Source organism: Euleptes europaea, chromosome 6 (assembly GCF_029931775.1).
Source record: "Euleptes europaea isolate rEulEur1 chromosome 6, rEulEur1.hap1, whole genome shotgun sequence".
Classification (NCBI taxonomy): domain Eukaryota; kingdom Metazoa; phylum Chordata; class Lepidosauria; order Squamata; family Sphaerodactylidae; genus Euleptes; species Euleptes europaea.
Window position 1 is genome coordinate 8,701,673 of NC_079317.1, and position 12,555 is coordinate 8,714,227.

At 48.3% G+C, this 12,555-nt stretch overlaps 1 protein-coding gene and 1 non-coding gene across 2 annotated transcripts in view; both read left to right on the plus strand.

Annotated features, from left to right (window-relative positions):
* KIAA0586 (KIAA0586 ortholog) overlaps nucleotides 1–12,555 on the plus strand; it is a 102,802-nt gene that overhangs the window by 72,531 nt on the left and 17,716 nt on the right. The window lies entirely within an intron of this gene.
* On the plus strand, nucleotides 4,977–5,049 carry TRNAK-CUU (transfer RNA lysine (anticodon CUU)). The gene has a single exon. It is a non-coding gene; the product is annotated as a tRNA-Lys (tRNA).

The following is a 12,555-nucleotide window of genomic DNA, read 5'->3' on the forward strand; positions in this document are numbered from 1 at the left end:
CCAGGGCCACCGTCCTGCGATGTATAAAACAACCTTAAAGACAATCTGTTTATTTTCAGCCACGAGGTGGCAGTCATCTTTCTCTGAGAGAAGAATGAAGGCGTTTTTAAAAAGAAAAAAAATTGTCCACGCACAGGAAGTCATGTGTCCTATTTATTTAACAAAACGTAGGGGGCTACCGCATTATGTATTCCCAGCGATGTATTAAGAGTTTGAAAATGTTATAAAAAACATCGCTTTAAAAGGGTTTTTGGATGCCACAGCTAAAAAGTGGTTGGAAGACGTCTTCACAGCTAAAGGGGCCAAACAAAGTGCGAACAGTATTTTTTATAACAGTTTCAAACTCTTAATACATCGTTGGGAATACATAATGCGGTAACCCCCACACACTTGCAATAGAACACTCCTGCAAAAGAATATTTTTTTTGTAAAGCTTAGGTAATGGCTTGTTTAGGACTGAATAAACGTTTTTGCTAAAAAAAATTTAATGTGCACTGATGCCCATGGCGCTTCACAGCATGAAGGAGACAGGTCCCTGTCCTGAGAAGCTAGCAGCCTAAAGCTGGGCATAGTAGAGCCTACGCAGGAAGATATGGAGGGATTACTTCAAGGCTTATTTATTCATTTAAGAGCCAGCATGGTGTAGTAGTTAAGAGCAGATCTAGAGAACCTGGTTGGTTTTCCCACTCCTCTACATGATCTGTGGACTATAATTTGGAGAACCAAGTTGAAGATGGTTATCGTATCACCTCTCAGTCTTCTCCTCTTCAGGCTACACATACCCAGCTCCTTCAGCCTTTCCTCATAGGACTCGGTCTCCAGACCCCTCACCATCTTCGTTGCCCTTTTCTGGACACGTTCCAGCTTGTCTACACCCTTCTTAAATTGCGGTGCCCAAAACTGAACACAATACTCTAGGTCTCTGTTATCGGAGACCTGTAGCTATACCACGCAGCCTGCTTAAGGATTGCCCTCAATTTTGGATTGGTTGTCTATCACCAGGCAGGCACATGGCTATTATCCAAGGTCGGTCCCTCAAAGGACAGCGACCACCCAGAAAATGACACACAAAGACCACAGACTGACTTTTGCATGTGAGCTGAGCTGGGGAGGGGCTGTGGCTCAGTGGTAGAGCATCTGTTTGGCATGCAGAAGGTCCCAGGTTCAATCCCCGGCATCTCCAGTTAAAGAGACTTAGCAAATAGGGGATGTCAAAGACCCTCTGCCTGAGACCCTGGAGAGCCGCTGCCGGTTTGAGTAGAGAATACGGACTTTGATGGACCGAGGGTCTGATTCAGTATAAGGCAGCTTCATGTGTTCATGAGCTCCGTTCTTCTCCAGATGAAGCCCCGCAGGAGGGGTTTGCGAGGACTACTGCAATTCATTAGGCCAATTACTAGCTAATGACGAGATGACAGCAAAGTATCTTGTAAAGCTAAGCAATGACTATGCGAGCGGAGGAAACGGATTTGGCAAGTCGTTACAGCTTTGAAACCTAAGGATGGAAGAACACTGTTTTCAGAGCAAAGCAAGAGTCTTCCTGGAAGTCCGTACAGCCTGCTCTCAACCGCACCCCAGAGCTACAGCATTAATTGGTTTCAGAAGGGCAGCCACGTAGAGCAAGATCTGAATCTAGTAACATCTTGAAGACCCACAAGACTTCAAGTTCTCTCTCTCTGTCAACTCTGTCAGCTGGCCAGGGACTCGTGACAGGACTCGGTGCCTTTAAGGGGGCGGGCGTGTGTGCCACAGCATCCCTGGCCGTGCCCGTTCCCGCACCTCAGCTGTGACCAGTGCTGGGCTACTCCCCCAAGCCTGTGGGCCCCTGACTGGTCTTGCCTGCTGGGGACGCTGACGTGGTTGCAGCCTCAAATCAAATTTATTTATTTGGTCGACTGACCAATCACATGCCGACAATCAAAAATTCCAGACTCAATAGCTTTGCACCGCAGAATCACAGACTGCCCGTACATATAAAGGTATAAGATCAATAAAAGCAACCCCTGGTTAAAATTATCATCTTAAAACTGATAAAATTGTAAAATATTCTAACAATCATTTTCTAATAACATTCTGCGTATTTTAATAGCAACAGCGCAGAACTTGGCAGTTTGGAGCATAAGCTGAGGGTCTTCTCCTAATAGGAGCTTCTTTGCCAAAAGGTCAACTGACTCGTCAGGGAATTTACCGAGTTGGGGGGGGGAATAAGCTTTGGTCTAACTTTGTGGTAGAATGGGCAACATATCAGTGCATGTTCGATGGTTTCAGTGTCCTCTGTTCCACACGGACAAAACCTCTCTGGATCTAGGTTGCGGCCTCGAAAACCCAGCTATAACCTCTTCTTCCTGCTGGCTGGTCACGAACCAAACCCTTTAGGGAGCAGATTAGCGGATTAGCCACAGTTACACCGGTGGCTGGCCGCTGGAATGGATACTAGTCATGCTGCATACCTATTCTCGTATCAGAGGAGCATGCCTATTATTTTGGGTGCAGTGGAACACAGGCAGGATGGTGCTGCTGCAGTCGTCTTGTTTGTGGCTTCCTAGAGGCACCTGGTTGGCCACTGTGTGAACAGACTGCTGGACTTGATGGGCCTTGGTCTGATCCAGCAGGGCCTTTCTTATGTTCTTAGGATTGCACTGCCCACGAATAAAAATATAAGCCATGCTCTGCCTGTGCTACGATTTTAAATCCATTGGGGGCTACTGAATGATCCTTTAACGTGAGCCACGAAGTACCAATAAACAAGCACTTAAATTGGTATTTAGCGGAGGGCTACGCCAGCATTTTGCAGAACGGCAGGCCAGGCAACAGGGACTTTTCCAGGCATGTCCTGAAGTATCCACCAGCAAACACTGGGAACAGCGAGACACAAAGGGGGGAAGGGGAAAAAAAGAATTTCAGCTCCCAAGTTAGCGGTTACTGCCAGAAAGCGAGATGCAACACAAAAACCTGCCAGCCTGCTCTGCCTGAGTCGAAGGCCTGCAAACTGCTGCCCTAAGCCGTTTTCTACATAATTGGCGGTCCGCGTTATTCTTTCCAGAAATAATTGCTTGAGCCTGTGAAAATAAAATTTTCGTGTCTTATAATATTAAGGCACATCTGCGGGTAATAGGAGAAAGATTAAAGGATATCCCTAAAGCCAAGTAAATATATATAGCTGTCCAACATTTCCACAAGAACTAGGGAGAATACGCATTTCAACTGAGGGGCATGTTCCGTGCGTGCATTCAGCCGATATTTTTGGAAGAGACATCACCCGCCAGGCAATGCCGCTTCAGAGCTCGGTGGAGCAGGGCTTTTAATAGAATCATGGAGTTGGAAGGGACCACCAGGGTCATCTAGTCCAACTAGTCCCCTGAACAATGCAGGAAATTCACAACTACCTCCCCACCCCCACCCCCAGTGACCCCCACTACATGCCCAGAAGATGGCCAAGGTGCCCTCCCTCTCATCATCTGCCTAAGGTCACAGAATCAGCATTGCTGACAGATGGCCATCTAGCCTCTGCTTAAAAACCTTCAGGGAAGGAGAGCTCACTACCTCCCAAGGAAGCCTGTTCCACTGAGGAACCGCTCTAACTGTTAGAAAGTTCTTCCTAATAGACAGATACTCTTTTGATTTAATTTAAACCCATTGGTTCTGGTCCGACCTTCTGGGGCAACAGAAAACAACTCGGCACCCTCCTTAGAAGAAATCCTGTCATCAGAAGAAATCCTGCCAGCTCTTAAAAGCTTGGGTGCTTTCACGACTGTACTTCTCCTTGATCAAAAAAGAGCTTTTGGGTCTAGATTTATTAGCCCCCCCCCCCCCAAAAAAACCAGTTGGGAGATATTCCCTCATGAATACATCCTTTTAATGCATAAGGATTTCCAGGTAGGACTTTCCTGTGTTACCGCTAGCAGCCCATTAATAACTGTATTTAGCTACATCTCCCTTACATGAAGCAAAAAAATAAAACAAAGGCTTGCAACTGGTTAGATTAATTTATTTAACATTCTTGTTCAACTAAAAAGATACGCTCAATCAGTCGTATAGCAGGCTTTAAAAAAATCTGGAGGGAGAAGGTGCCATCTTAGAAGAGGCATTTCTTCTTCCTTTGTGAGATGCTAGATGCCACCAAAAAAGTGTGCACATTGTCATCAATGTGCACGCTCTCTTTCACATCGGTGTTCTTTTCTTCATTTATGTTCACTGTCTACTCAGACTGGCAGCAGCTCTCCAGGATCTCAGGCCTTTCCCGTCACCTACTGCCTGATCCTTTTAACTGGAGATGCCGGGGACTGGACCTGGGACCTTCTGAATGCACCTTGTGAGGTAGGTGGAGCTGGGCGAGTTTGGAGAGAACTGCGACAGGCCCAAGGTCACCCAGCAGGCTTCATGCGGAGGAGTGGGGAAACCAACCCAGTTCTCCAGATTAGAGTCCACCACTCATGTGGAGGAGTGGGGGAATCAAATCCTGTTCTTCAGATTAGCCTCTGCCGCTCATGTGGAGGAGTGGGGGAATCAAACCCGGTTCTCCAGATCAGACTCCACCACTCCAAACCACCGCTCTTAACCACTACACCACACTGGCTCTCTGGAAGTGAAGAAGCATGGCCTGGGAAGGAGAGGAGCTCCCACCAAGTGCCCCCCTGTCAGAAACCTACATGCCTGTTATCCTCCTCTTGGTCCTACTTTGAGGATTAAAGCACTGGTGGCACTTTGACAAAGGCGAGGAGAGACAAACGGGATCTCTTGGGGTTAGTTTCAGAGGGTCTGCTGTAGAACAGCTGGATTCGAGACCAGAAGAACCTTAGAGACCCAGAAGATTTCCAGGGTATGGGCTTTCGAGAGTATCTCGGAATGGTATTTCAGTATCTGACATAGGGAGCCGTGATTCTCGAAAGCTCGTATCCCAAAACCTTGTTGGTCTCTAAGGTGCTTCAAGACTTGAATTTAGATGCTCTCGGGGTGCTTTTGGATTTCTGTTCTTCGACCAGCTAGCTCAGTCGGTAGAGCATGGGACTCTTAATCCCAGTGTCCTGGGTTCGAGCCCCACTTTGGGCGGTTAGTTTTTTCTGTTGTATCAAATTGATTTAGTCGTTTTGGGGAGGGACTGTGGCTCAGTGGGAGAGCGTCTGCTTGGCATGCAGAAGGTCCCATATTCAATCCCCGGCATCTCCAGTTAAGAGGGACTAGGCAAGTAGGCGATGTGAAAGACCTCTGCCTGAGACCCTGGACAGCCACTGCCGGTCTGAGTAGACAATACTGACTTTGATGGACCAAGGGTCTGATTCAGTGTAAGGCAGCTTTATGTGTTCATGGATTCCCCTCCTGTAAGGCCGTTTGCCAAAAAACAAGCGTTCTCACAGTCCCCCCTGCAGGATTCTGACAGTTCCTAGGATGCAACCGGGACAGCTTTGTCCTGCCTGCGTCGTGAGCCGTCACACGTTCTGAATGAAACCTCATAATTGCTGCCGTCTTCATTGGAAGGGGGGGAAGCAAAACAGCTCTGCGCGGGCAAGGGTCCCGTTGGCACCGGCCTCGTGCGGTCACGAGTAAAGGCAGAGAAGGGCAAGCCAGCCAAGGCTGACCCGCTCTCACCCCTCGTGCAGGCATCCCTCCATGTGAGCCAAAAAACCCCAATGAATGGACGTGAATGGCCGAGCCGGCCTGTGATGTTAATCACTTCTCGCAAATTAGGGCCGCCGCCGCATGGAGCCGTCTCCTGTTCCCCTTAGAACTGACCCGTTCCAGATCGAAAAATGTAAAACCGTCCTTAGATGCTCCCTGGTGTGTATGACGCTGCAAGAGAGAGAGAGAGAGAGAGAGCACTAGTCTGGTGCAGGCAGGAAGGGTGTTTGGACTCGGAAAGGGGCAATCTGGGTTCAAACCCTCAGCAGCTCACGGGATGGCTTTTGTCTACTTTGCTCGCTCTCAACCTAAGCCTACCTCATAGAGAGACAGCGTGGTGTACTGGTTAAGAGTGGTGGACTCTGGAGATCCAGGTTTGATTCCTCAGTCCACTACATGAGCGGCGGATGCTAATCTGGAGAACCGGGTTTGATTCCCCACTCCTCCACATGAAGCCTGCTGGGTGACCTTGGGCTTGTCACAGCTCTCTTAGAGCTCACTCAGCCTCACCTACCTCACAAGGTGTCTGTTGTGGGGAGAGGAAAGGAAGGAGATTGTAAGCCAGTGTAGTGGTTAAGAGCGGTGGTTTGGAGTGGTGGACTCTGAACCGGGTTTGATTCCCCACTCCTCCACATGAAGCCAGATGGGTGACCTTGGGCTTGTCACACTCTCTCAGCCCCACCTACCTCACAGGGTGTCTGTTGTGGGAAGAGGAAGGGAAGGTGTTTGTAAGCCGGTTTGATTCTTCCTTAAGTGGTAGAGAAAGTCGGCATATAAAACCAACTCTTCTTTTATTCTCCTTAAAAGGTTGAGAAAATTGGCATATAAAAACCAATTCTTCGTCTTCGTCGTCCTGTGAGGGTATAATGGGGGAGCCAGGTGTGGTACCATAAGCCCATTGGACAACAGACGTGTGTTGCACAGCACCTATTATATTAGGTGCTTTGGAACACAGGCAGGATAATGCTGCTGCAGTCGCCTTGCTTGTGGGCTTCCTAGAGGCCCCTGGTTGGCCACCGTGGATACAGACTGCTGGACTTGATGGACCTTGCTCTGATCCAGCAGGACTTTTCTTATGTTTCTTCAGGCTTTAAGAGGGGAGTGGGCATGTTCATGGAGGAGAGGGCTATCCATGGCTAGTAGTCAAAATGGATACTAGTCATGTTGCATACCTATTCTCTCCAGGATTAAAGGAACACAGGCAGGATGGTGCTGCTGCAGTCTTGTTTGTGGGCTTTCTAGAGGCATGTGGTTGGCCACTGTGTGAACAGACTGCTGGAGTTAATGGGCCTTGGTCTGATCCGGAATGGCCTTTCTTATGTACCCTACTGTGGTCCCTCGCCTGGCTCCACCTCCAAATCTCCAGGAATCGCCCAGCCCAGAGTTGGCAACCCTAACTGGTGGGCTCGCTTTTTCACCAATCAGCTTTTCCCGTTGGATGTAAAATTGTGGAGAAAAGGAACCAGCTTGCGTACTAACTGTTCGTCGCAACAATTAAAGCAGCTGCGTCACAGAAGCTAAAAAAGCTGGGCTGCACAGCCTTTTGATGCAGACTCGGTCTCCGCAGAGAGAGGAGCAATTACAGAGCTTAATGGGTTTCCGTTTAGCGCTCTCTGTACTCACGCAAGGGCATTCAGCGAGATACTTATTAAACGGATGCACCCGGAAACTTCCGGGAGGGAAGGCTGGTAATTGCCAAGCGACTCCGCGAAATGAAAAATAAATGTCCGGGCCGCTTGGATGGCATTCATAAATATTCATCAATGCTCACAATGATAAGTGCTGTTACATGAGCTTTCATGTCATGCTTATGATGTTTGACCTCACGAGCCCCGGCTTTGTTCTTTTGCAAAGAAAAGCTGCTTTTAACTCGGGGGTGGGTGGGTGTTCGAGGAGGTGCCACGAATTCAATTTTAATATAACGTGAGCAGACGTCGCCTATATTACATTTCAGATGGCTTGGAGCCGGGGTCCCCGAAGGACCATCTCCTCCCCCAGTATCCAGCCTACCATTAAAGATCTGCCTCTCAATTCCTGCTCTCTGGACCTCCCCACCTTCAGGGGAGAGGCAGGGACAACTAGAGGCAGGGCATTTTCTGCGGTGGCACCTTGCCTTGAGGCGCCAGCATGGTGTAGTGGTTTGGAGCGGTGCACTCTGATCTGGAGAACCGGCTTTGATTCCCCACTCCTCCATGTGAGCGGCGGATGCTGATCTCGTGAACCAGGCTAGTTTCCCCACTCCTTCACATGAAGCCAGCTGGGTGACCTTGGGTTAGTCACACTCTCAGCCCCACCGACCTCACAGGGTGTCTGTTGTGGGGAGGGGAAAGGAAGTTGATTGTAAGCCGGTTTGATTCTTCCTTAAGTGGTGGAGAAAGTCAGCATTTAAAAACCAACTCTTCTTCCTCTTCTTCTTCTTCCTCCTCCTCTTCTTCTCCCTCCCCTCCTCCTTCTTCCTCTTCATCTTCCTCCTCCTCCTTCTCTGGGACCGACTTTATTTTAGGCGCCAGGCTTTTTACTCAGACTCTTAATTAGGGGTTTTATCTTACACACTTTCTAATGGTCTGCTTCTGTTTTATGGAAAGTTTTATTTATTTGTGTATTTATTTAATCTCAGAGTGGGAAGGGACGGCTGGGTGACCGCTCAGGTTACCTAGTTCAACTTCCTGCCAGTGCAGAAATTACAATTATAATATCCCCCAACAAGTATGTATCTGATCGATACTTAAAAACCTCCTGCTTGTGTTTTTGATATTGTGTTTTTTTTTAATAACTCTTTATTTTAAGTTTAGCTTATAGCAAGAACAACAGCAACAAAATAAAAACACAACAGCAGTAGGTTAAACATGCTAGTACAGTCGAGATTTGTCTCAATACTTGGTCGATCATACATTAGATCTTTTTAGGTCGTTTATGCATGGGTACTTTCACGTTCGCCCCTGGTCCATCTTGGTTGTTCCTTGGAGTTATGCATGAGTTTTTCATCCATTAGAGAAGACCTCGCTGCCAGCCCTAGCAAAGTCCGGGTCTTCCTATTCCTTTGTTAACCCGACTCTTCCCTCTTCCCTGAGCTCAGTGAAATCCCCATGCAGAAGGCAAAGTGTGGGGCATGCAAGTTTGGTTTCTCTCAGCCAATTACAAAGCAGCATGTCCAGAGGCGGGGATTGAAATGCTTCCTGCTTCCTCAGAGCTCTTTCTGAGCAGAAGAGAGGCTTTTTAAAAATGAGGTTTGGATCCCCCCCTTTCAGATTGCTCTGTTTTTCATTTTTTCTTTTTAAAATGCTTTTTTATTTGGCAATTGGGTTGGGGGGGGACTTTTCTCTCACAGTAAGCACTACAAGTAAGTCAATTACAAAGCAGCATTTAAAGGGCCGGGGACTTGATTTGAGCTTGGAGGCTACTGTTGCATAGATTCCCAACGGGAAGGTGTGGGTCCAGCCAGCAGTGAACCTCAGGTAAAACCCCCATGCATGAACAACCCAACAGAGATCTCAACATTTGTTGCATTCACTTTCAGAACTTCATAAATGCAAATCATACAATCGTTTTGTGGACATTCAGTGACTTCCTGATGCCCCCTTCTCCACATATTCTAGAAAAGGCAGCTGTCTATTTAAAAAGTTCATAGAGTAAGATAAGTTGTGATATTATGGTTTTTAGTTGTAAGGGCTAAAGGATTCTTAAGAGGCAGCATAGAAGTATTATAAATAAATAAATAGGTTACTTTTAAGAGAGAATCTTTATTTGCTGATTTAAGAAAAAAAACACTTTTAAAATCTATCCTGGAAAAATAGAGAGGACAGCCTTTGGGGCTGGAGGTGGATTCTTCAACTGAAGGCCTGGCAGACGGCCACTCTAGATTGGTCGGTTCCAAACGTATTGAGCAGGGGCGTCAAACTCATTTGTTACAAGGGACAGATATGACATAAAAGCATCTTGCTCGAGCCAGGCCATGCCTTCCTAGCCCAGATCGAGAGCGGGGGAGGTGGAGGCTGCCTTGGCTAGCTCGTGGGCCAGATAAGAGCTCTCAAGGGGCCAGATCTGGCCCGCAGATCTTATGTTTGACACCCCTGGTATTTTCGTAGTGAGAATACCAGTAACGGTCAGGGGGTCTGAGGCAGGACAAGCTGAAGCTGAGCCCAAAGAAGAAGAAGAGTTGGTTTTTATATGCTGACTTTCTCTACCACTTAAGGGAGAATCAAACCAGCTGACAATCACCTTCCCTTCCCCACCCCGCAACAGACACCCTGTGAGGTAGGTGGGGCTGAGAGAGTGTGTCTAGCCCAAGGTCACCCAGCTGGCTTCGGTGAAGGAGTGGGGAAACCAACCTGGTTCACCAGATTACCGTTGGCCGCTCATGTGGAGGAGTGGGGAATCAACCCCGGTTCTCCAGATTAGAGTCTTAACCACTGCTGCCGGTCTGAGTAGACAATACTGACTTTGATGGACCAAGGGTCTGATTCAGTAGAAGGCAGCTTCATGTGTTCAGCCTGATTATCGTCCGGATCTGTCAAGCCAATGGAGGAACTGGTTATGATCTTTAATGCCCTTCATGGTCTTCTAACCCATGCACGTAAAGGCTAGCCCAGTCTCATAAGATCTCGGAAGCTAAGCAGGGTCATAACGCAGAGGCAGGAAGTGGCAAACCACCTCTATTCGCCTCCTGCCTAGAAAGCCCTGTGGGGTCACCATAAGTCAGCTGCGACTTGATAGCACTTTGCACCACCAGCAGCCTTCAGTTATCCTTTAGAGCAAGGGTGTCAAACATACGACCTGCGGGCCGGATCCAGCCCCTTGAGAGCTCTTATCCTGCCCAAGGGAGCCCTCCTCACTCCCGATCTGGGCTGGCGAGACATGGTCTGGCCTGACCAAGTTACATGTATGTTATATCTGGCCCTCGTAACAAATGATTTCAACACCCCTGCTTTAGAGGCTGGGAGATTTTATTTCATTGGTTTAAAATTGCGATATTTGCAGTTATCATTGGTCAGCTGCAACGGGGAAAGGTGGGATATGAATATTTTAATAAATAATGGCAGAAAGGAGAGCCCTCTGGATAACGGTTTCCATTCATGGAGAGTAATGGGTAACTTCTGGCCCATGTCCTCAGTTAGCAGGCTCTGCTGTCTAGAACATGCCCCGGAAGTCTTGACAATTATATCGGGGTGCCGTACCAGAGTTTCTCCACAGACATACCAAAATTCCTCTGCAGTTGAGTCAAGGTGGAAAGAACTTCCTCAGTGTTTGAAAGCTGAAAATCACTGGTCTAGCACAATAAAGAGAACCAGCGTGGTGCAGTGGTTAAGGTATCGGACTAAGACCTGGGAAACCAAGATTTGAATCCCCGCTCTGCCATGGAAACTAGCTGGGCAACCTTGGGCCAGTCACACCCTCTCAGCCTCGATTTGGCAAGTATTTGGATGGACGACCTTCAAGGGAATCCCAGGGGTGTGACGTGGAGGCAGGCAATGGCAAACCACCTCTAAACACTTCTTGTCTTGGAAACCCTACAGGGTTGCCATAAGTCAACTGTAAATTGATGGCAAAAACAACAATAAAGCCACCTTTCTTCACCCTTTAGATAAAAATTGGGTCTTCCACAATCCACAGTGATCTCATTTTTCACTGAGATGCCCCCATATTTCAGGATAAACCCAAAGGCATCTTTTTTCTTTAACCAAAAAGGGGGCACATGAACATTTGAAATAAAAATGAATAAATTGAGTGCAGGAGTGGAAACGAACAAACACCGGGGAAGGTTTCAGAGGAAAGGGAGGGCTCCTGTAATCCGCGGTGCAAATTTAATGAATGTAAGAATTAGGGATCGAAACTCTTGTTTAGTCTGAGGAGAAACAAATTCCTCCGACGGCAGCCTCACAACTGTTTCTTGTTTGCCCTGACTCCGGTTGACTGTTGTTGTGTTCTGTGAGCTCTCTCCCCGGCAGTGGCTCGCGTCATTGAATGGGCCGATTGTTTTCCTTTTGTGTTGCCCCGCAGAGCGGGCCCCCATCTGGTTTGCATCAGACTTGTTTTCACAGCCAGCAACTGCTGCCTTTCCTATATCCTGACACTTCGGGGGCCCCGCGCTATCAAAGCATAGCCGGGAGAGTCTGTCTGGCTGGGCTCACGCAGCTGTGCCCCGGCGGCTTGAAGCTATTAGCCCAATAATGGCGACTTAGAACTTGAACCAGCCCTTATTCCCCTCGGCGTTGCGTGTACAGTGAACAGAGTACAGTAACTGCCAGGCTCCACGACAGAACGGCAGCGAAAAGCCAAACACATACCCTCTTTCTTCCCTAAAGCGTTTAAATTTTCATGTCTTGGGAAGGTCCAGTAGGGGAGAACGAGATTAGCCGCCATCGCCCGCGCCCGGGAACCACCTCGCGCAAAAGGCGACGGGCCAATACGATGGCCCGATAGCTCCGGCCTTACCGTCGCGGATTGAAATTCCTCCCGTCGAGTTGCTCAAGGGGGGAGCTCGCCTGAAACAATCAGGCGAGGGGTTGCTAATCCCAACCCTGATGTTTATTATCCAATTCCTAGCAGACAAGTTCCCGCTTTCGTGCGCCGTAAGCGGAGATCACATGAAAAAGTCAAGGATGTGTGTTTTTGGCATGTGGGATGTTTAATCTGGTGTGTAATTGGGAGCTCCGAGGCTTTCTGATTGCATTTTTTTATAAGATAGTATCTACTCTAGGGACCCCAACTAGGGCACCCACCAGCACCTTTCCTGGCACCCACCAAGTGTTTATAGAAAGCGGGGGGCATCAGGTGGGGTTTTTGTTCAGCAGGGCTTCTGATTGGCCATTGCAGATTTGACTGGCTATGCAGCTTTTTGAAAAAAACGTTGCTTGGGTAGCAGCTGCCACCACAGCACCAGGATCTTCAGTGGGTGACTAGAGGTAAGCTGCGGCAGCCGTTTTGTGTCTGGCTCCACCT